We start from the raw sequence: 25072 nt of genomic DNA, 5'->3' as shown, positions 1-25072 counted from the left end.
AGGTCTTCTTTGGTCTTCCTCTCCTACTCCTTCCAGGAATTTGCACTTCAGCTATTCTTCGTATTGGGTGATTAACGTCTCGACGTTGAACATGACCAAACCATCTTAACCTATGCTCTCTCATTTTGGCATCAATTGGTGCCACACCTAGACTTCCCCTAATATACTCATTTCTAATTTTATCCTTCTTTGTCACTCCACTCATCCATCTAAGCATTTTCATTTCCGCCACATGCATTCGTTGTTCCTCTTTTTTTTTTTACTGCCCAACATTCAGTTCCATACATCATAGCCGGTCTTATGGCTGTTTTATAGAATTTTCCCTTCAGCTTCATTGGAATTTTTCTGTCACACACCACTCGCTTCTTTCCACTTCATCCATCCAGCCCTAATTCTACTGGATGCGTCTCCATCTATTTCTCCATTACTCTGTAATACCGATCCCAGGTACTTAAAACTATTGCTTTTTACAATCAGTTCACCATCCAAAGATACCATTTTATTTGTAGTAACTCCATCTTTACATGAACATTCCAAATACTCTGTTTTTGTCCTACTAAGTTTTAAACCTTTTTCCTCCAGAGCTTGCCTCCACTGTTCAAGTTTTTGTTCTAAGTCTCTTTCACTATTTCCTACTAACACGACATCATCAGCATACATTAAGCACTATGGAATGTTACCCTGTAGTTTCGCTGTTATCTGGTCCAAAACTAATGAGAATAAATACGGACTAAGCACCGAGCCTTGGTGCAATCCTACTTTCACATGAAATTTATCAGTCTCTCCCACACCTGTCCTAACACTAGTTGTTACTCCCTCATACATATCCCTCACAATCTTTACATATTCACCAGGGATTCCTTTCTTATTGAGTGCCCACCACAGAATCTCTCGAGGAACTCTATCATATGCTTTCTCAAGATCAATGAATACCATATGAGCGTTTGTTTCTTTACTCCTGTATTTTCCATCAACTGCCTTATAATGAAAATTGCATCTGTTGTTGATCTGCCCTGCATAAAGCCAAATTGATTCTCGGATATTTCGGTCTCTTCACGTATCCGTCTATCAATTACTCTTCCCCATATTTGCATGGTGTGGCTAAGCAGTTTTATAGCCCTGTAGTTTGTACATTGTTGTATATCTCTCTTGTTTTTGTAAACAGGTACTAGTATACTGCTTCTCCATTCGTCTGGCATCTGTCCAACTTCCATAATTCTATTAAATAGACCTGCTAGCCACCTTGTTCCTGTCTCTCCCAATGCTCTCCATACTTTCCCCAGGAATATCATCTGGTCCTACCGCTTTTCCGTTCTTTATTTTTTGAAGCGCTTGAGCCACTTCCTCGTTTGTTATTTTGGTGACCATTGCTGTTACTGTCTCAGTTGACTCTACAGGCTGTCTGTCCATAAGGTCTTATTCGCCTAAACTGCCACAGTTTTAAGACTACCACATATTATTGTATTTTTAATCCTATAGAACACATGTGTCATCAATGAAAATCTGGCATTAGGAGAAACCATGTTACACATACTCTAAGAGTTTCTGTAATTTAACTTATTAATAGTAAAGTCAGAATGTTAATATTAGTAGCTGGCAAACTGCAATTGCACATATTATAGAAAAAGTTGAATTGTCTTTACGGAGATAAATTAACAATGTACCTATTGTAATTAATTTAGCAGATGATAGTGATGGTACACTGACCTCATACATAAATATTTTTGTATAGCTGTACGGTCCTTGGACTTAGCACGGCCCTGTTAAAACTTCAAAGCTATAGTAAAATCACAATAAAGATGCACTAGAAATAAACAAGACACGTTTAATGTTACGAGGAACTAACAGTCCCAAATCATAATCCCAAATAATGATTTACAAAGTTTATACATTGTAAATCATGATTCGGATGTGCTCCTCATAACATTCAACGTGTCTCGGTGTGTTTATTTATAGTGCATGTTTATTGTGAGCTTGATTTACCGCTTACCAAAATTATACATCAAGGCTCTATATGTTTAGTGAATGTACTTTACCTAAAATAAAATGTAACAGTGATTTTATGAACTGCGATTGTGAAGCACCTCTATGTAACATCCGACGAGAAAGATAGCGTTTGGAATTAGATCTCAGAGAGAGATTCTAGATTGGATTTTATGACTGAGGTGGAGGTCAATTGCACTACGGGAAATCAACTATATATGTATCGAATTATCTTCAAGTCAGCGCACTACTAGCCGAGATGATTCCGGGAATATTGGCTCAGAAATTGTGTCTCAGAACTCAGATATTAATTTCAGAATATACCGTAAACCGTTCGCAAGATGTGCACACAAATAGACGAGATTTAAGATGTATGTTGTTGATTATTTTCGCCAAACAAACATATAGCCCGGGCCCCGGAATTGAACCGTATAGCATCTTATGCAAATTATTCTAACTAGCGATTTTGGAGAGATTGAAGTACAGTTGCCATCAAGTTATTGCAGTAAACCTTAATTTTAAGCTTATTACAAAGTCATTTGCATTTGAGTAGTGTGTTTAAGTTTCCAGCACAGATAGAAAGTAATAAAGTGTTAATCTATTGTACATTTAATTATAAACTCTACCATTGCCTGATCCCAAGCCCAGGATGAGAAAGGAGGAGGGTTGTGCGTGAGGTTAGTAACCTCACCACATAAAAAATACTATTGCTAAAGACACCTCTACAAGCTCGGAATTGAATTTGACAAAAACCATGTACATAGGATGCTGGAATGTCCGAACAATATTTGAATAAGTAAAACACATCAAGTGGCAAAGGAAATTGCCTTTCTCCTCGCCGGACACCTCCTCTATACGGACGTTTTTTAAAACAAAAATCATTCGGCGATATATGAATCTGTACCCTTTAACTTCGTTAGACGGACACTCTCAACAACGGACGCGGACAGTAAATGAGGGTAAATGAAGAAAATTAACATTTTTTTTTCAAATATTTTGCAACATGATATTTGATACTGTTCACGTAATAAAAATTTAATGTGTATGTCCTTCGACGAAAGAAATGCGACACCAGGAACTAATTAAATTATTGTTTCGACTGGAACAAGGATTTAAGAATTTTAACCGAAATGTCTGATTAAGATTTTTCATTTATTTTTATGAGTGTTTTTGCAACGTGAATAATATGGGGTCCGCCAAAACTACCAAAAGGAAGTTTTAAGCTTGAAAGAAAAAGTAGATTAGGGTGCTGCATTAGACCTAGAAATAATTGTTTTCGATTGATTTTGTAAAGTGGGGTCTAAGAATATTCCTGTTTCTGGTATAATTATTCAAGACAATGCATTAGAAGTTGCAGAGGAACTAAGCGTTGATTTACAAGCTTCTGGTGGATGGCTCGAGAAATTTTGTAAGCGACACCATATATTTTCTTCAAATCTATGTGTGACGAAACAGCTTTTGTAGATTTATTAGTGGTTTCTAACTGGAAGAAAAAACTTCTCACTTTAATGAGAAAGTATACTCTCCGCGAGACATTTTTAACGCAGATGAGAGGAGATTATTTTTTTAGAGTTTACAGCGGAACGACTACTGTCCGTTCAAGAGAGACTACTGTCCTACTGTAATACTTTGGATACTGCTCAGAGGTGCGATCTCTTTTAAGGTCGGTGATTAACACTGACTCTAAATTTGGATTCCAGAATTATCTTTAACAAAATATAATGTCACAAATTTTCAAAATATCTTTTTACAAAATAATATCACGAGTAGGTGTACAATCCTAATTTACATTTTTTTATTGCAGGTGGGTGGTATTCGTTGATCATATTCTGGGGTACAGAAGAGCAGGTAAATATGGATATTTTGCATTGATTCGTTTTAAACAATTACTCTAGTTTATCTAACAATAAAATAAAACACTGAAAACGTTAATTTTCTATACTTCCACAAAATTTATTTCAACTAAGTGACTACAGCTGTTTCAGCAGAGTGCCTTTCTCAAGCGATATAGTTTACAATGTGTTTACCTTTTTAAGTCTTTAACTGAAGAGGTTGAGGAGTGGAGAGCTGTTTGTCTCGAGTTGGTCATTCAGAATTATATCCGTATTTTTCAATTTATTAATTTCCATAGATTCTAAAAAAGATAGCTTAAGGCCTTTATTTTGAATATGTAGAATTTGAAACTCTTCATTGAAAGAATGATTATGATCTAGAAGGTGAAGTGCGTATGTAGAAGTGTCTGTTTTCTATTGTTGAAAGCCCGTTTGTGTTCTGCTATCCGTTTGTCAAAGGTTCTGCCAGTTTGACCGATGTAAGTTTTCGGATAGTCACCATTTCAACAATAGAAAAACAGACACTTCTACATACGCACTTCACCTTCTAGATCATAATCATTCTTTCAATGAAGAGTTTCAAATTCTACATATTCAAAATAAAAGCCTTAGGCTATCTTTTTTAGAATCTATGGAAATTAATAAATTGAAAAATATGGATATAATTGTGAATGTCCAACTCGAGATAAACAGCTCCCCACTCCTCAACCTCTTCAGTTGAAGACTTAAAAAGGCAAACACATTGTAAACTATATCACTTGAGAAAGGCACTCTACCGAAACAGCTGTAGTCACTTAGTTGTATAAATTTTGTGGAAGTATAGAAAACTAACGTTTTCAGTGTTTTATTGTTATATAAAAGGAACTTCCATCAAGTAACGGTCGAATCCATCAATTACTCTAGTTTAGCCTGACAACCTCTGCAATCCTCACTTTCTGCGTTTTCGTTTTCTTTAATACCAGTATGTTCAAGCACCCAGACCAGAGTCAACCTTCTTGTTATTTTTTCCAATCCGAATCAGATCAAAAAGCAGATAGACTGGCAGGATGTCTTAATAACACTATATGACGAAACCGATATATTACCACTGATATAAAGTCAAGTATTTATAAAGACAGTGTAAGACCAATGATGACTTATAGTCCTGATATGGCCTTAACACAAATACTACTGGAAACGGCAGAGATGCGAGTACTGAGAAGAATTACAGGAAATACGCTAAGCGATCGAAAGAGGAGTGAAGACATTAAAAGACAATGTAGCGTACAGTGTGTATAATAAACGAATGGACACTAACTCGAAAAAAGAATGGGATAACCACATAAGCAGAATGAGGAAGACATGTGTGGTCCAAATAGCTCGAGATAAATCATCACCAATCGACAGAGGTACCACCTTCCATAGAGGTATCAATCCGCCAATGAACAAGCAGAATTGCTTATAAAGAGGAAGAAGATGAAGAAGATGTCTTTTCCACTAAACGTATACTTGTAGATATTCTGCAGTTCAAAGTTATATCTACGCCTCCATATTCCTAAGAAGAAGAATCAGATTCTCAAGACAGTTCCAAACTAACTTGAACACTAACTTCTGAAGACAACCTTCCATAGAGGTGTCAATCCACCAATGAACAAGCAAAATTGCTTATAAAGAGGAAGAAGAAGAATCAGATTCTGAAGACAGTTCCAAACTAACTTAGAGTAAATTTGATTTGATTCATGTACCTTTATTGCCGCCTGGCTGTCCTAAACCACTATTTGAAACCTATGCATTGCATCTTAAACTACAGAGACATAATTGGTCTATCTCATTTATTATTATTAGCGTTCTTATTGTTTTATGCTTGCGAACTAGTTCGTTCCTTATAAATATGTAGTTATTAACGGCCCTGCTCAAATCGATCCCGTCTGTCTACCTTCATTACTTAGAGAAGCTCTTTAAAACCTTATTGAAATTTCAGTGGGCTCGTTTGCAATGGATATTAAGGCAAGCTCTTGCGATATTCATTTTGGGTAAGCCTTAGTAAGCGCCCATCCTAGTTACACAATGCTTTTCTTCCATTTTCAAATATCGGTCTATGTATATCACGGATAATGGTTTATGGATATAAAAGGGCATAAATTATGAAATATTCGTAAGCAGAAAACCAGTAGCGTATCATAATTTTTTTTATGTCCTGACTATATTTAATAAAACGTCATTTTCTTAAGGGGAGGGGGGTATGGTTTGAAATCAACATTTCAAGCACATTTTTGTGATTTTTTTAAAATATGGTGAATTATTTTATGTTTACGTTAAATAAACATATTCAGTACAATTATTAAAACAATATTACAAAAATAATTTCAAGGCAAACTATTGGAAAATAAGCCAATGGTGGCAAATTTTTACAGACGCCTAAAAAAAATGGATTTTGCGGTGGACATCAGAACTCGTTATTGGATCATGTGAAACAAAAAGTCCAAAAATATTTGGTTTTAAAGATTTTTTTAGTTTTTGGTATCACTCAGAGGTCAAAGTAACGAAATATTTGTAAAAAAGGCTGAAAATGAACATAATATGTATTTATTACTGTTAAAAATAATTACTGCACGAAATGTCTAAAGAAATAATATACAAAATTTCAGGTGGATCAGTCAAGTAGTTTTTAAGTTGCAATGTCCACCGCTTTTGAAAAAAGTAGTTTTAAGAAAAGCGCGTTCAAAGTTTTGACAACTTTATTTTCAATTTCTTTTTTGTCGGTCAAATCGTAAAGTGATGCACACCGGAATACGTTTTTAAATCGCGGAGTAATTTACAAAAGAGAAGGGGAACAGCTCTTGAACGTGTCTCGCTACGCTCAAGCGCGCTGGCGTGAAGCTGCTGCAAAACGAGTCGAAGGTAGGGATTAGTATTCTTGATTCTTGAGTACCTACTTTTATTAAAAAAATCGAAAATTTCAATAATTTCAAATTATACACCAATATTGAAAGTAATATTATCAACATTGAACAAAATTTGCATTCGCAAGGATATCTAAAAATGTAGTGAAAGAGTGACACAACTCATGCGAAAAATATTGCAATATAATCTAAACTATTTGAAATTCTATATAAAATATATATTTATAGTAAATAAATAAGAACCAGTGACCTCGCAAGGTTGTTATCAATGTCTAGTCTTTATTTTGATTACATTCATTATATTAATACGGTTCACCGCTTGAGAGGTGCGTCAAGTAGACATTCCAACTGTTTCATAACAAACTGCTTTCAAGTTCATCTAAATAATGCACGTTATTTTATTCGAAATATGAAACCTGCTAATGTAGCGAGAAAAAACCGTTAATGTTGTCAGCTACATAGAATGCAGAATCGCATACATACATAATATGTTTATTATATAATACATTAAGTAATTGCGTATTATAACAATCGACTGAAGTGACTTTACAGAATATAAAAAACATACAGCTACGCAGTAATACTATAAATCACCAAAAAACTTGGCAGAACGATTTATAACAAAAGGATTGTAGTGAGGGCAATCCATTAGATAAGGAAATAGGATATTATACTATAGATGAGAGAGAGTTAGAGAGAGAAAAAGCAATTACTGAAAACTGAATGATGTGCAGTCGTTTTTCACATGTAAAAAATAATCTTATATTTTTACCCATAATTACATCCTAATTTTCAATAGTTCATTAATCCAACCCTTAATAATAATTCCCACTACTGACTCCTTACCAATCCGTACCTAAGTACCTATAGGCATTCTTAGACATTGCAAAAGGAATGTGACTCATGTGATGGCCGCCGAAGGTTAAAGGCCTCTCTTGATTGTTGACCATCGTTGGCGACAGTTCTAGTCTCTACCTTCTCTGCTTGAAGGTGATGGACACGTAGTAAAGTACCGCAATTTTTTCTCTTCGCTAGTTGACACTCGAAAATTCCTCAAACCTTTCTGTGGGGTAAACTATGGCTGAAAACGCTTTTTCTCTGTGTGCAATAGTGTAAAACTCTAATCTGTTATAGAAAAACCACGAATCCTCTAAAAACAAATAAACCAGGAGGAAAATAGTAAACACGGCCAAGACTCAATTAGAGTTGTAAAGCCAAGAAAAAACAAGAAGCTTACTATTATTTCCTCCCTTCCTATTTTTGTATTCTGTCTCCGACTACTCTATTAATATCATATCTGTGATAACTGTCATACCTGTTTTCCAATTCGTCAAAGAATTGATCTTTTTCTTCACCTTTCTGGTAATTTCCTGTACTTCATGCCCCCGATCCTTAAGCAGCTCATCGTGGATTCGTGAATTCGTGGCTTAAAATCTATAACCTTTATGACTGTTCAACAATATGTATATCTCTTCAAATAGCGAAAATATAGGGATGTTCATATCTTAAATGTGATAAACTCTGCACGATCGTTAATCTTTGTCTTAATTAAGAGTTCGATATACTAGTTATTATTCAAACAACACTGATAATGAGTTTAATTTTCACCTTTTTGAGGTTCAATTTATCTGTACAAAATCTTTTATTGAGGAAATGAAATAAAGAAGTCGAAAGAAGAAGCAATATTGTCTTTAGGGGGTGTATACATTGTAAATCCCAAATCATGATTTACAAAGTTTGTACATTGTATGTACATGATTCGGGAGTGCTCCTTGTAACATTCAACGTGTCTTGCTTTATTTATTTCTAGTGCATCTTTATTGTGATTTTAGTATAGTTTCTTCTAGCCCTTCTTGGTACTGCTTTTGCAATATCTGTATTAATATACAATAAACCATAATATTTGAGGTTTGAATCTATCAGAACCTATCAGAGGTGATAATCTATCGTCTTTATAATTATCTTTGTCTTTATACCAATGCAGAGCCGGATTTCCTGATACAGTTCACCATAAGTTGCTCTCTTGGGTCATACCATCACATCAGTCCTCTTCATAAACACGTCTTGCCTAAACGTTTCTCACCATACCGTCTTTGGTATTCCTCTCGTACTACTTTCTGTATCGTTTCTTCTTTTATTCAAGCAATTTTACTTGTTCATTCGCGGGTTTTTGCCAAGTTATTGCCATTCAATGTTTTGCGTGGTCAGCCGATACTTATACCAATTGGTGATTTATCCCTTGCCCCTTGTTATTTTAACTCTTGTGTCCGCCATTCGACTGATGTGATTATTCCATTTTTTTCTTCTCTTTAGTGTCCACTTGTTTATATACATATTCTCGGGTCTAGGACGTTTCATCGCCGCCAGTTCATCGCCGGCCGTTTCGATGCCGCCGGTTCATTGCCAGTCAGTTAATCGCTAACTGATATATTTCCGAATTTTCGACCAATTTTCGACAGTTACATTTATTATTTAATTTTAGTATTAATTAGGAATTCTAGGAAATGCGAGATATAACCATTCCCGTTGCCATACTTAATCTTTTAATGGACTTTTAAACTTTTATAATATAAAATATAATTTAACACTACAAATTTAATACTGTTAGTATCAAATTTAGGGGAAGTAGAAATAGAACAGTAAATTAATATAATAATATTTTGTATCTATATATCTATATATCTATATATCCCTTATAAATGTACATGCACCAACGGAAAATACAGAAGAAGATGTTAAAGATAGCTTTTATGAACAGTTAGAGCATCTGCTCTACCAAATACCATCATACGACACAAAAATAATTGTAGGAGATTTCAACGCCAAGATTGGCAGAGAGGACGTATACAAACAAATAACAGGGGGGAAAAGTAAACACAGGGAGAGTAACCTGAATGGAAAAAAAGTAATAGAATTTGCTTTCGAACACAATATGCGAATTATGAGCACTTATTTCGACCACAAAGAAATCCATAAAGGTACCTGGGTATCACCAGATGGACAAACAGTAAATCAAATAGATCATTTGCTAATAGAAGCCAAACATGCAAGAGCCATACAAGATAGCCGAAGTTATAGAGGTGCAGATGCAAATTCTGATCACTTTTTGGTCAAAGTCAAAATGGAGCAAATAATTCCCACAATCCCTAAGACTAGTTGCACAAAAATGAAAAGATATAACGGTGCACTACTTCAGAATGAAGAGGTTAAGAAAAAATTCAAGCAGAAAATTGAAGAGAAAATAGAAAGCCAGACAACAGTAGATGATATAGAAAGCAGATGGGTACAGCTAAGGGGAAACATTCAAGAGGCAGCCGACTTAGTATTACTAAGAAAAAGACAAAGTAAACAAACAGACTGGTACGATGAAGATTGTAAGAAAGCAATTAGGGACCGAAATAAAGCCAGAATAAACAGCATAATGAGAAATAATGAAGAAAGTAAACAAGCCTATGCTGAAAAAAGACGGGAAGCAAAGAAGATCTGTAGAAGAAAGAAACGGTTAAATCTAGAGCAGAAATTAGACCGAATTGAAGAAGATTTTTTAAATAAACAAGTCAGGAATTTCTACCAAGAAATAAAACGCGACCGAACCCAGTACAAAACCGCATCAAGATATTATAAAGATGAAGAGGGAAATCTGATAGGTGGAATAGATGAAAAATTAAGAAGATGGGCCAATTATTTCCAGAATATATTATGCACAGACGATCAAGACGAAATAGAGCAAATGCAACTACCACATGAAGAAGAAAGAGACCCAAATGTGAATGAAGAAGTACCTACCAAGGAAGAAATTATAGATATCATAGAACAGGGGTTCTCAATCTGTGGTACATGTACCACTGGTGGTACATATCATTATTTGGGGTGGTACACAAAACACAAAAACACAGCCAAAATTCAGCATATTTATAGTTAGTTAGATTACCTAGCTCGACAGATATTTCAGTTAGGTGGTACCAAGAGTAATTTTAAAAGGATTTGGTGGTACATGACTCAAAAACATTGAAAACCACTGTCATAGAAAACTTAAAAAACAACAAAGCACCGGGAGAAAACGGTATCATTGCAGAGTTTTTAAAAGATGGTGGCGAAGGGCTTCAAGAAGAAATCACCGAGTTAATATGCGAAGTGTGGATCAAAGAAAATATACCCAATCAGTGGAAAGAAGCTATCCTATGTCCTGTACATAAAAAAGGAGACGTTACAGATTGTAGAAATTACAGGGGAATAGCTCTACAAGATACAGTATATAAGATTCTGGCCATATTAATTAGAAATAAAATTAAAACAAAAGTGGAAAATTGTCTAGGTGAATATCAAGCGGGTTTTAGAGCACAAAGATCGGTAATAGACCAAATTTTTGCAATGAAACAAATTTTATCTAGCTCATATGAATTCAACCTAACATTAAATATGTTATTTATTGATTTTAAACAGGCATACGATACCATAAAAAGAAGTAAAGTATATGAAACGCTAGAATATTTTGAATTTCCACCAAAAATAGTAAGATTGACTAAATGCATACTTAGTGACACTAAAAGTAAAGTTATGATAGAAGGACGGGTTTCGGATAGCTTTATCACCAATAGAGGCCTGCGACAAGGTGACCCGTTATCAACAGATTTCTTCAATTTAATTTTAGAGAAGATTATACGAGAATGCAATATCTATACTAAAGGCACAGTTTATCATCACAGGCATCAATGTGTAGCATACGCAGATGATATTACCTTAATAACAAGGAGACCTGCAGAATTAAAAGAAATCTTCAATAGACTAGAAAGAACAGCCAAGGAATATGGTTTAGAAATAAACGAAGAGAAAACGAAATATATGGTGATGAAGGGAAATGAAAATCATCTGGGACAGTCCTTTAAGATACAAAGCCCAAGTAAAGAATATAACTTCGAAATTGTCGGCCAATTCGATTACTTGGGAGTAACACTAACAAATAGGAACGAAGAGAACCAAGAAATAGCAAAAAGAATGGCGAAAGGTAGTAAGAGTGCTGGAAGTCTAAATAAGATACTGAGGTCGAAGATAATATCCAGAAAAGCAAAAAAAAAAAACGAATATATACAACAGTTATCCGACCTACGGTACTCTATGCTAGCGAGACCTGGACATTAAATAAAGATATGGAAGTAAAATTAGATAGGGGAACGAAAGATCCTCAGAAGGATATATGGAGGTTTAAAAGAGGGGAATATCTGGCGAAGAAGAACGAATGAAGAAATAATGCAAATATATGGACAACCAAAAATAACAACACTCGCCAAAATTCAAGATTAAGATGGCTTGGGCATATAGCAAGAATGGAAGAAGGAAGAGTTCCCAATCAACTAATAAACACGGAGGCTGGTACAAAAAGAAAAAGAGGACGCCCCCGAAGAAGATGGTTGGAGTCTGCAAAAGAAGATCTGAAGTCGCTGAGGGTACAAGATTGGAAAAACCTAGCACAAGACAGAAAGAAATGGAAGAAAACAATTGAAGCCTTGGGCCCCTAAGGCCTGTTGAGCTGAACTATATATATTTTGTATCTACTTATTTGTCATAAGTTTTGAACTGAATTTAACGTCGTGTCGTGACATCTCCCATAATACAAGATCAACTGACTAACTGGCGATGAAACGGCCGGCGATGAAATGGACTGGCGATGAACCGGCGGCATCGAAACGGCGGCGATGAACCGGCGGCGATGAAACGTCCCATTCCGCATATTCTCATTTCTACTCATTCTCATGTATTCTCATTTCTACTATTTCAAGCACCCTCTGTGCCTTGTCTGTTTGGGGTCTTGTTTCTGATTTGTAAGAGGCTTTAGCTTTGGCGCCATATTCCTTTTTGTAAACCATAAAAATCATGCTCAAATTATTTTGAGTGCCTGTTTTTAATTCTTCTTACAAGTACTTTCGGAAACCTGTAACTCACAATTCATCGTATTGTATGATTATCATTTCAGTATTGAACATGTCTTCACATAAATTTTGTTTGGAGATTCTTGGAGAGAACAAAAGGATCACGTAACAGCCTCTTCTCAATCTAGAGAAATTTTTAAACACAAATTTTAGACAATTTCAATCTTCTATTAAAATAATTTTCCTAGTAGGTATATGGTAGGGGAGCCCAAGCGGGGATTTTTGCAGTTACTCGAGCGCGTCAGATTAGCATATGGGGAGAAACCTGGTACTCTGCAGATGTACCTCTACCATATATTGGCTCTTAACACAGGGGAGTTCGTTAAGGGGGGCCCGAAAAAAAAATCTATCCTTAAAAGAACTCGAAATTGTCAGATTAAGATACGGTAAGTTAAGTACATGCAAAAGAGTGTATATTTCAAAAATCTGACGATTTGAGCCGGGCGTAAGGAAATGGGTAAGTCCCAAATTTTCACAAGAAAAAAGCGAATAATTCGCGAAATGATTGACAGATCGAAAAACTAAAAAATATGTGCTCAATATTTTTTAAAAATCTATCGAATGATACCAAACACGACTTCCCACGGAGAGGGGTGGGGGGTAAATTTAATATTTTAAATACGAATCCCAGGATATTTCGCGAAATGAACATTAGATCGAAAAACTGTAAAATACACTTATTCATTATTTTTGAAAAATCTATCGAATGGCACCAAACACGACCCCCCATGGACGTGGGGTGGGGGGTTACTTTAAAATCTTAAATAGAAGCCCTCATTTTTTATTACAGATTTGGATTCTTTACGTAAAAATAAGTAACTTTTATTCGAAACATTTTTTCAAATTATGGATAGATGGCGTTATAATCGAAAAAAACGATTGTTGGAAATGGAAAATTAAATTAAACAATGGCAAGCGCCCACTAAAATGGAAAACTTTGCTTAACTTTTTTTGGTTTTAGGACCTACTCTTCACAACCCAATAGGTCCCCAAAGCGCTCGAGTGACTGCACATTTAGCATACTTTGCTCCCCTACCAATATAAATTACCAAAATTAACTCTTTATAAAAACTTAATATCTAGTAAGTCATTCATCGTTAAATTATCATTTTTTTAAAGAAAAATATTACTCCAATTTGTTCCGCTTTAAAAGTTGCGCTATTTATGTTTTATGGCCCTTGTGTCGGCTTTTATTAGTAATCAGCGAGTTACGATATTTTTAAATATGTAGTTATCTTGGAAGACTCTTTATAAATATATTTAGACGAAAAAAACGTAAAACGACAAAGGAGCGGTAAACGGCGCTAGTCGTTCGGGTTTTTGTTAAATTCTCGTTTATAATTTACAGTAAGGCGCGTTTACATGTATCCAGTAACTGGCGCCAGTCGCACTGGAACGACAGTGCTGGCATCATGTAAACGCTTTTTTGTTCCAGTCCAGCGCTGTCTGCCAGCGCTGTCTCGAATAGAAGGCTGGTCTATTTTTCGTGCCAGTGGCACTCGTCCGCGTCCCCTCTAACCCCGTGCCAGTGGTTGTAGACACGTGTAAACACAGCGTTCCAGTCGCTGGCGCTGTCGTACCTGTGGTTTCAGTGGCCGTATTAGGATTTTTAATAAGAGTGCCAGTGAGATTGGCGCCAGTTACTGGATACGTGTAAACGAACCTATCCAGCGCTGTCTTAGTCAAGTACTCGCATTCCAGTGAGACTGGCGCCAGTTACTGGATACGTGTAAACGTTACTGTATGTTCAGTAAATTTTTTTCGTTAAAAATAATTTGGTCAAGTATGGAGCTGGAGATTGTGTAGACAGTTATCGTAAACGTAAACTGGTATTAGTGAAGATGGTGAACATCAACACATTAGGAAAAAAGCTTACACAATTAGAATCATGAGAATAAGTATCTTTACATGGCATGATAAAAAAAAAACAAAGTTCTGGACTGGGTCTACTCTCCTAGTGCGAGTTTTATGTTCAAATACAGGTTTTTTTCCGGTCGCGGATGAAGATTTTTGACATTTATAGATCGTCTCAGGACCAAAGTATTTGTAACTTATCCTCTATGAGTAAGTTCATCAGTTCTTTTATTGTCCTGTATTCCTGATGATTTGTTATTGTTATGTGAAAGCTATGGGGTTTCCTAGGGACATCTGCGAGAAACTAGAATTTTCTTTTATAAAGAAAATTGCATGTGCAGCGACGATTTTTCTCCATTTTATCCATTTTGCCATTTTACGAATCGATAGAGTAGTATTGATTCTATTTTTAAAAATTTTGGCATAAGGGCTATTGGTGCCCTAAGGGTGCTAATTATGACCTAAACATGTAATGTTTATAAGTCAGTGTCCGTGATTTTCTCTTTCATACCACTTGAAAGTTTCTTTTTCTTCTTCTTCTAATGGTGCGGCAATCCTTTGTGAGTCTTGACCTGCTTAACAGTGTTCTTCCATTTTGCCAAACGAAAAATTTTACATTGGAAAAATTAGGGAAAATAAGGAAAACTCGATTTTTAGAAAAAACATCCTCAACTCTAACTTTCCTCTTTTTTTGCTTATCTCATAAATATGACATTTTCACTTTTAGTGCTTAAAGGCACATAACATAAGGGATCAGTCGTGGTTGATCTTCATTTTGAAATCTAAGAGTTCAGCAGTCTATAAACTTGTATGACTGACTGGAAATAATGTCTTACTAAGAAAACTATTCCTTGGATAGTAAAATAACTGTTGTATTAGTCCATTAAAATGTTACATTTAGGTTGCATTTCTTAGAGGAGTCAATTTTATTTTTTTAATGTGTAGGGGGGTTCAGTAGAAGCTTAAGTTCAAGTTTTTGGGGTCGCCACCCTTGTCCCCCGACCGCCGTATTGGAAAAAGTGGTGCAAAGGGCTTTCGCGCTGTATCTTCTAAACTAACAATCCTACAGAGAATTTAATTACACATAAAATGTAGCAAATTAAATTTTCTACAATTTTATATTTATTACTTTTTATCGTCAAGTGACCAACAAAAAAGTTATAAATAAAAATATGAGAAAATTTTGTAAGAAGTTTCCGTTTGGAGGTTATAACTTTTTTTCCGTTCATTTCACAATAAAATAACATCATAGCGATTTTGTAGAGGATTTTTCAATGAACAATTTTCGCTATAAAGTTGTTTAATATTTTATTTATTATCTAGGTTTTACAGCGCTCCAATCTTGACCAGATTCTCGAATTCTCATAGGAATCAGAGGCGGCTTTAGCCCATGTAGCGCCCGTGTGCAGTCGATGCCCTGGCGCCCTTTGGTTGAAGCGCAGTCAAAATGGAATAGTCGAATAGGTACCTATAATACCTGTACTGATAGTACATAGAGTATTAGAGGGTATAAGATACGCTTATAATGTAAACAAAAATCCAGATGCAAATAGTGCAATATTAAACTATGTCGGGAGCCAACAGGTATTCACGGCGTCAGAACAACCTACCCAAATCTGTTAAAAATATTTAATTAAAAATGAACTTTTTTATCTATGAGGTATACATAGGTTTGAGTACACGAGTAAATAGTACTTTTAGGAAGGACTTGGTTAGATGAATAAAAAAGAACAACTTTGTGATTATTTAAAAAAATAATAATTTATTAACGAATTATTACAGGACTCACATAGGCACTTACTACAACATATAATTATTATAAAAAAGACGTGCTTTTCGTGCTTCACCTACTTCAATTTTTATTTCATGTTCAATACTTACTAGTGATAAATTTGTCAATCGACTTTGTGACAATGTTGACCTTAGATCTTTTTTAATTATATTCAATTTAGAAAATGATCTTTCACTGTGCGCTACTGTCACTGGCAATGTGAGGTAAATTCTAAGAGCAGTGAACAGAATTCAGTGAGCAGAAGATGCAATTTATTTGTATACAAGTAATCTAAAATGAAGCTGGACCTTGAATGCAGCATCAATGAAAAACTAGAATCATTCGAGATGTGGGTGTACAGAACAATTCTGTAGATATCGTGGACAGAACACGTCACAAACAAAGAGGTTCTGAGAAAGATGAATTAAAAAAATGGAAATCTTAAATACCATCAAAACAAGAAAATTTGAATATCTCGGACATATTACACGTGGAAAGAGATACAGCTTACTCCAATTGATTATCCACGGAAAGATTCAAGGAAAAAGAAGCAAAAGGAGACGCAGAATATAATGGCTGCGCAACCTGAGAGAATGGTACGGATGTACATCAAATGAACTTCTCAAAGCAGCCGTCTCTAAAATCCGAATGGCTATGATTGTTGCCGATCTCCGTCGCGGAGCTGGTACTTAAAGAAGCAGAATTTAAAATATCCAAAGATGTAGTGTAGTAGAATTATCGATAAAGATTGGTAATAATTTTATTTCATTAAAGAGCTCAAACCTATCTACGTCTGAAGAGCCAACATGACACAATTTATTTTCTAAATTAGAACAATATGCTCTTTTCTAAATCCATCCAGTGTTTTAATTGTCGAAGGAACGAAAAAGTTTCATTATTTTGCTTTTATAGTTCGAAACGTTCGTCAAACTTAGTAATTGAGGTATCTAATAGGTAATAATAAAAGTTTCTGATTCATGTAACAAAGATTCTGTTGAAACAAAGTAAAGGATCCGCCCTTTGGCGCTTGGCGCCCCCAACATCCCGGCGCCCGTGTGCACCGCACACCCTGCACAATAGGTAAAGCCGCCCCTGATAGGAATACAGTAAAAAAAATACTTTTCATCTATATATATTAGTCGAGCGGCAGCAATCGTTATGCCGACCACGAAAATCAAATTTAAGATGAATGACCAATTTTGGTCTATTTTAATGCTTTCGAGGTCGCTGAATCCGAATATGAAGTTTATTTTTATCTAGATTTGGTGGAACATGTTCAAAAATCAAATCTTATACAAAAATGCCGAAAATCAATTTTGACAATTTTTCAAATTTACCTCGCTGTAAATATTTCCTTTTGAAAATATTACTGTGTAATCTTTGAAGTGTGTAGATAACAATGGAATTTGTCCTAAATATTTAAACACATTAAAAAAGGAGTTGTTAGTTTTTAAACATTTTGTCATCATATTTCGTTAGTTTCATGTTTACTTAAAAAAGTTGAGTGACAAACTTTTTAGATTATAATTTTAACCAACACAAAAATAACATATAATTCATGAAAAAGTTTTTTGGAAAATTTTAGGTCAAAATATACAATAGGAAAAAAGTTATGTTACTTCATAAACAAGCGGCACACCCCAAAAAACGCTTATATCTCGAGATCCTGACCACGGTGTGGTGAATGGCTAATTTTGATTATACTTTATGATTTTGATATCAAAAATTCGTTTTTTGCTCTTAAGAATTTTGCAATATGCGGTTGCGTCATTCTTCTTCTGAACCGGCGAATTTCTCATGAAACAACTTCTTGGGCCGTTTCTATATATGTTTAGGGTTATAAGTTTTATAGTGGGGAGAAAGGTCAAAATCAGATTAATAATAGCATAGGAATGTTAAAATCATAATAAATTGTATGAATAAAAAAGAATGTGTGTGTGTACTTTGTACGCACGTAAGAAGTTATACTTCTATTATAATATAATTTCAACGAAATAAATATACCTACTTAACAGTTACAATACAAAAAATTAACCATAATTACCAAAATTTAACCAAAACTTAACAATGCCAAATATTAAAAAAAACGAAAAAAGTATGAATCGTCCGGGAATTGAACCCGCAACCTCGCGAATTCTCAATCTCTGGTCCAATGCTCTACCAACAAGACCATCAAGGCACATACTATTAACGTGTCAGATATACATATTTACACATCACGGTGACAAGTGAAATATAAAAATAGATGTTTTATTAGTTTACGCCCAAGGAAGACAAATCCAAAGACACAAAATTATAATAAAAAACCTTTTAAACCACATTTTTCAAATTGCGCAAGTTTTATTATTAATATTAATGTTAATAAATGAAATATAAATATTTTGACGTTTCACAATTTGACAATATCATAACAAAATTTGATCTACTATTTTTAAAACACTTACCAGTGTAAGATTCTTTAGCTTTGAATAAGCGAGATCGTAGATCGTCCCGGTTGATTGTTGTTATCCACAGTTCTCTAAGCCTTCGAGCTAATAGGTTTTTTATCAGTAATTTTGCGGCACTCATACTAGTCACAGTTTGATGGGCTTTCACATTGACATGCAACAATCATCTCTTCTATGTTAATAAGTCCAAAAATATAATATGAAAACTATTTAAAAAGGCAGTATAACCATTAAATAACTTTTTGTTTGTTGTTTCTCTTCCTACAAATTTTAAAACGCAACAACCATACACCATACATAACCAAACCACAGTCCCACAGCTGTGATAAAGCTGCCATATTGAATAATTTTTGTCATGTCATTTGAACATCCAATCAGAACAAAGTTATAATGCGACTGCGCCGGGATCAAAGGTTTTAATCCTATTAAAATTCACCCTCATATGCGCGTAAAGAAGTATAACTTCAAAAAATATATATAGATAGAAAAGTAAGCCTAACTTTTGTTTTTATTATATCCCTATGAGCATTCGAGAATCTGGTCAAGTTTGGAGCGCTGTAAAACCTATATAAATAAATAGAATTAAACAAAATAGTGAAAATTGTTCGCTGAAAAACCTTCTACAAAATTGCTATGTTATTTTATTTTAAAATGAACTGAAAAAAAGTTATAAGCTCCAAAAGGAAACTTGTTAAAATTGTTTTGCATATTTTTGTTCATATCTTTTTTGTTGGTCACTTGCCGATAAAAAGTAATAGAAATAAAATTGTAGAAAATTTAATTTGCTACATTTTATGTTTAATTAGATTTTCCGTAGGGTTGGTAGTTTACGAGATATAGCACGAAATCCCTTTGCACACCATTTCCAAGATGGCGGCCGGGGGACAAGGGTGGCGACCCCAAAAACTTGAACTGAAGCTTCTACTGATCCCCCTACACATTAAAGAAATAAAATTGACTCCTCTAACAAATGCAAGGTACGGCTTAAAAAATGTAACATTTTAATGGAGTACATATATGTATTTATTTCACATAATATAAATATAAATCGCAAATTAAAGTGATCATCGTAAAGATTCTAAAAATCTATGATTACTAATTAATTACTACTTCCTAATGTTAACGACGACGGATGATATAATTGGCAACCTTGAAACGTCTACATATATAATATGTTTACAACCATGCAACCAAAATCCGATTTAAAATGTTATTTATTCCGATAAAAACATAATCAAGGAATACCCAAAACATATGTTTAAAACACATGTTATTAACTTTTCTAGCCGAGTTTATCAATGTTTATATTATATCTGGTAGCTGGAATTTAATTTAAAAAGTATTGTTTAGTGTAAATATATTTTTATTTATGCGTTTTTACTAAGCGAGTTGATATTAATTTGGAAATTGAAATAGTTTTTATGTATTCATCAGATTCAAAAATGATGAATCGTTACTAATAGACCAGGGCGCATCTGTAAAAATATTAGTACATTTGGACGTTGAGAGGTGACTCAAATTTTTTTGCAGAATTTGCTTGAAAATAACTCAAGTAATAATATTTGAGTTATCCTCCCTCTCAAAAAGGTCCGGAACATTGTTTAAATAATCAAAATGTCAAAAAATTAAGGAAAAATTCGATTTTTTTCTTGGTTTTTTGAAGTTATACTTCTTTACCGGCGATAGAGGGTGATTTTTTATATGTTAAAACCTATCAGCCCGGCGCATGCGCATTATAACTTTGTTCTGATTGGATGTTCAAATGACATGTCAAAAATTATCCGATATGACAGCTGTGGTTTGGAGGTAAAGGTAAAGGTAAACAAATGTATAATATATTAGTTTTATTGTTGTGAGGACAGAAACAAAAAAGTTTATAATATTGTAGTGACTTTTAAATAGTTTTTAAAAGCAACAGGTACGTAATAATTGTTAATGTATCATGGGTATAAACCTACCTATTTGATCTGCCAAAATACATAGTATGTAATACTTTTATTTATATAATTTGATTACCATCAAAATTTCTATCAATATTCACCTAATATATTGTTTATTTACTCTATGTTTTGTTGTATTTTTTCAATTCTAAATCATTTCAATTCAAAATTAAAATAATTTGATCAATTTTCAAAATATCAAAATATCACAAGTTTAATTCGTTTAGTTAGTCGATCTTCGTAAATAATGACACATACTGTCCGTGGCTAAGCGGAGAAGGCGAATGAATTCCAATACCAACCGCTCTTATCAGCGCTGGTTCGAGTCTCAATAGAAACTTTCTTTTTTGTTTTTTTCAATACATTTTATGATTGTAAGTATATTTATTATATAATTGTATTTTCAGAAAATACGTATTTAGTTAAAAACATTTTCGACAATTAATGTTCAGACATCATTTGTGGCTTGTTTAATCTGTTTGTGTGTGTTTTATTCTTTTATTATTTTAATTTTTGGCACTGTTCTAATAAAAATGTTTAAGAAGTAGTAAGTATAAATTAGTTTAATATTTAAACAAAATATAAATAAAAAGTATATTAATTTCGTTTAAATCATATAATAGAAGTATAACTTCTTGCGTGCGTACAAAGTACACACACATTCTTTTTTGATTATTACTCTAAAAGTATTAATTTCCGAGAAAAGTTGTACTGAGATAAAAGTTGCGTAATTAAATTTCCTACAATATAGAATTGGTTAAAAATTTAAAAAATAGTCACCCTTGTTGCAAAATAGCAATAATTGTGAAAAAAACATACAAAAACAAGTATTCGCATTTTACGTTTTTCGACCATTTATGCTACACTTAGGACCTTCATATTTCACCCTGAAAAACCTTATGATACAGTAAAACAATGCTGTAAATTTCATTAAGATCGGTTCAATAGATTTTGCAAAATTAATTTTGCAATCCAGCTTTCGTAAAAAAAATTCATTTTTTCAAAATGTTACAGGACTGAAAATAAAGCAGATAGCAAGTTGAAAATTTTTTTGCGTATAGAAGTGTACTGTACTTTTCATTTGCAATTTCGCAAAATTAAAATCGATTAACATCACGGCGTCAGGAATTTTTTTAAATAAACATTAATTATTGGTGCTACGCTCAGGACAGCGGATAGTTTGCTCTGATTGGGCATTCCAATGACCTTTGATAATGATTGATACATTTTAATTTTTATTACATTTCGATATAAATAAATAAATTTGTTTATTGCAAAATAAAAACACATACTCTATCCTTTGAAATAACACTTTTATTAGCAAAAACTTTCTATGTTCATATATTTTAACTTAAATAATAAAAGTTTATTATTTTTAAACATATGCAATTGTTTAAACAATATTTCACAAACAATAATAAAATTAGTTTGATTTTTGTGGAATTAAAATATTAAAATACAACAAAATATAGAGTAAGAAAATAATATATTAGATAAAGATTGGAAGAAATTTTGGTGGAAATCAACTTGTGTGAATCGAACACCGCTGTCCTGCGCGTAGCACCAAAAATTATTGTTTATTTCAAAAATTTTCTGACGCCGTGGTAATTAATCGATTTTAATTTTGAAAATTGCAAATGAAAGGTACAGTACACTTCTATAAGCAAAAAAAATTTCAACTTGCTATCTGCTTTATTTTCAGTCCTGTAACATTTTGAAGAAATTAATTTTTTTGCAAAATCTATTGAACCGATCTTAATCAAATTTACAGTATTATTTTACTGTATCATAAAGTTTTTCTGAGTGAAATATGAAGGTCCTAAGTGTAGCATAAATGGTTGAAAAACGTAAAATGCGAATAGTTGTTTTTGTATGGTTTTTTCGCAATTTTTGCTATTTTGCAACTAGGGTGACTATTTTTTAAATTTTTAACCAATTGTATATTGTAGGAAATTTAATTACGCAACTTTTATGTCAGTACAACTTTTATGTCAGTACAACTTTTCTCGGAAATGAATACTTTTAAAGTTATAATCAAAAAACCAAGAAAAAAATCGAATTTTTCCTTAAATTTTTGACATTTTGATTATTTAAACAATGTTCCGGACCTTTTTGAGAGGGAGGATAACTCAAATATTATTATTTGATTTATTTTCAAGCAATTTCTGCAAAAAAATTTGAGTCACCTCTCAACGTCCATCTCAAAACAGATGCGCCCTGGACTAATTTGCCACAAATGGAAATTATTAATTATTTGAGTGTTTTATGTGTTACGTTGTGTATTTCTTTAAACTAGGCCACTATTTTTGCATTTCTGATAAAATAATGATGAAATCAATTTCCGATATATCTGAAGTAGACAGGAGACTGCCCTATTTCGGCGGGTGTAATTTCCTCACCAAAATAATTTTTTGCCTGCGTTTGGATGGGTATGTCATAATCCTACAGGTATTTTCCTCACCAAAACTGAAATGGTTGTTTCAGGTAGATTTTACTAAGAGGCATTCAAGGGAATTATTTATCTTTTATAAAATTACGGTAGGTACCTATAATAATTAATTAATTATAGTATTTTATTTTTAGTCATAATTGGAATTTTGACAAAAATGGCATGTTTAATAGAAAGTAATCGAGGTAAACCTTTACTGGTATTTGAAAATTTTATTTTTTATAAGGTGAAAGTTTTAAAAAGTGAAGAAGTTTTCTGGAGGTAATAAAACAACTTGTAGTGCGAAATTGTTTACTATTGGGGCAAATTTTACAATGACTAGAAGTAGCCTATAACATAATCATGAACCAGATCGTCAGAAGATAGATCGAAAAATTGTTTCTAACTCTTGTAAACGTAAAGCCAAAGAGAATATACTGAAAAACCAACAAAAATTATTCGCCAAGAGCTTGCAGCTAATTTTCCTGAAACAGTTACTGCGATTGATGTCAGTTACATAAGAAAAAATATATACTATACATAATTATCGAAGAAAAATGATGCCTGGTCGGTCGACTTCCTTCCAATATTGATGAAGTTCAAGAATTTGTGAACAGCTATGCTCAAAAAACAACCAAGGGGGAAAATTTTCTCTTTATAAACTGTGTCAAAACTGAGATAACTGTATTTAGTTCTGAAACAAATATAAGGCTTTTAGCCACATTGAATTTTATACAGAGGTGGCAAAATTGTGGAATATATTCATTTTCTCTAAAATGGACAATTTTGGAAAATAATCCCGAAACAGGTCGATTTTTATTTTAAATTACAATTTTTTGGCATATCTATATTTCATAATAGTGTCGTCATCCATCTGAGCGTGATGACGTAGGTACCTAATCGATGATTTGTTTAAATGCGAATAGGGGACGTTTAGTAGCTCATTTGAAAGGATGTTTAATTTTCTATTCAGTAATATAAACATTAAAATCAATATTTATACTAATACAAAAAATAATTTTTGAATTAAATTAATTGACGCAAAAAGAAGAATGTATGTAGTTTATTTAACTCAAAATACATTGTCCTGCTGTCAGAAATTAAAAAAAATGTTTATTTCACAAATAAACATTCATAAATGTGTGTGTCATTGCTGATCAAATCATGCAAGTCCGCAGTGTATAAGTTAAACAACAGGGTGCTTGAAATAGAACCTTGTGGTATGGTAGGGTATTACACATACTCTAAAACTTACACGTCATAGAAGTTATAGATTTTTCCTCCATCGCGACATATGACGGTTAAAAGAAAAGTTTGGTGCATTCTGCACATACGACGACCTTTATATAACATATGAGGCCATCAGAAAGGGAGTCTGGAGATAACTACGTTCAATCTGGAACACGCTGGTTTCTCCCCTTTAAATTAATTGAGTATTGTCCTTTTCATGAGCATTTTTCAGTGCGTAACAAATGATAGGAAAAAGGGTAAGTCCGTGATAATACACATTTATGACATTTATTCTAACATGACATTTTAGTTAAATCTGACAGTTGTCACATTTTATTTTCAATTTGGAATAAAAACAAATCAAATGTGATTCTTGCATTTATAAAATGGTATTTTCTTTGATTTGTATAGTCTTATAAATTATACAGATTATATTTGTAATATTATCTAATTAAAAAAAAATTATTTTTATTTATTATGGCGCCATCTATCGACAACTAGAATAATCACCGAACTAGAATAATTACCAAAATAATCACCGACGTGCCTTTTTTCTGTCATATACAATTTAATGCGTTAGAAAGAAATCGAAAAACTGTGACGCACTGAAAGATGATCATGAGAAAAAGAATATCTGTATTACGACGTACAAGAAGCAAGTAAAGTAAAACAGAATATTATATGTATTACATTTAATTCTACATAATTAAAACCTACAAAATTGAAGTATGGACGTAACAAAGATACAAAACTCTTAATATAAGGTTGAAAATTATAC

General features: G+C 33.3%; 2 protein-coding genes and 1 long non-coding RNA gene across 6 annotated transcripts in view; 2 read left to right on the top strand and 1 right to left on the bottom strand.

The window, feature by feature from the left end:
* The window catches only part of LOC126884840 (uncharacterized), an 84975-nt gene extending 76760 nt beyond the window's left edge, over window positions 1-8215 (bottom strand). Inside the window, exon 1 of the long non-coding RNA XR_007698157.1 lies at window positions 8013-8215. This is a non-coding gene — a long non-coding RNA (uncharacterized LOC126884840). The remainder of the gene's footprint in view (window positions 1-8012) is intronic.
* The window catches only part of LOC126884837 (uncharacterized), a 332062-nt gene that overhangs the window by 173515 nt on the left and 133475 nt on the right, over window positions 1-25072 (top strand). The gene's annotated exons all lie outside the window — the stretch shown is intronic.
* LOC126884831 (protein FAM102A) overlaps window positions 1-25072 on the top strand; it is a 287385-nt gene that overhangs the window by 128936 nt on the left and 133377 nt on the right. The window lies entirely within an intron of this gene.

The sequence above is a fragment of the Diabrotica virgifera genome, chromosome 5 (assembly GCF_917563875.1).
Source record: "Diabrotica virgifera virgifera chromosome 5, PGI_DIABVI_V3a".
Classification (NCBI taxonomy): Eukaryota; Metazoa; Arthropoda; class Insecta; order Coleoptera; family Chrysomelidae; genus Diabrotica; species Diabrotica virgifera.
Note: the sequence above shows the minus strand (reverse complement) of the source record. Positions and strands in the feature narration are given on the sequence as shown.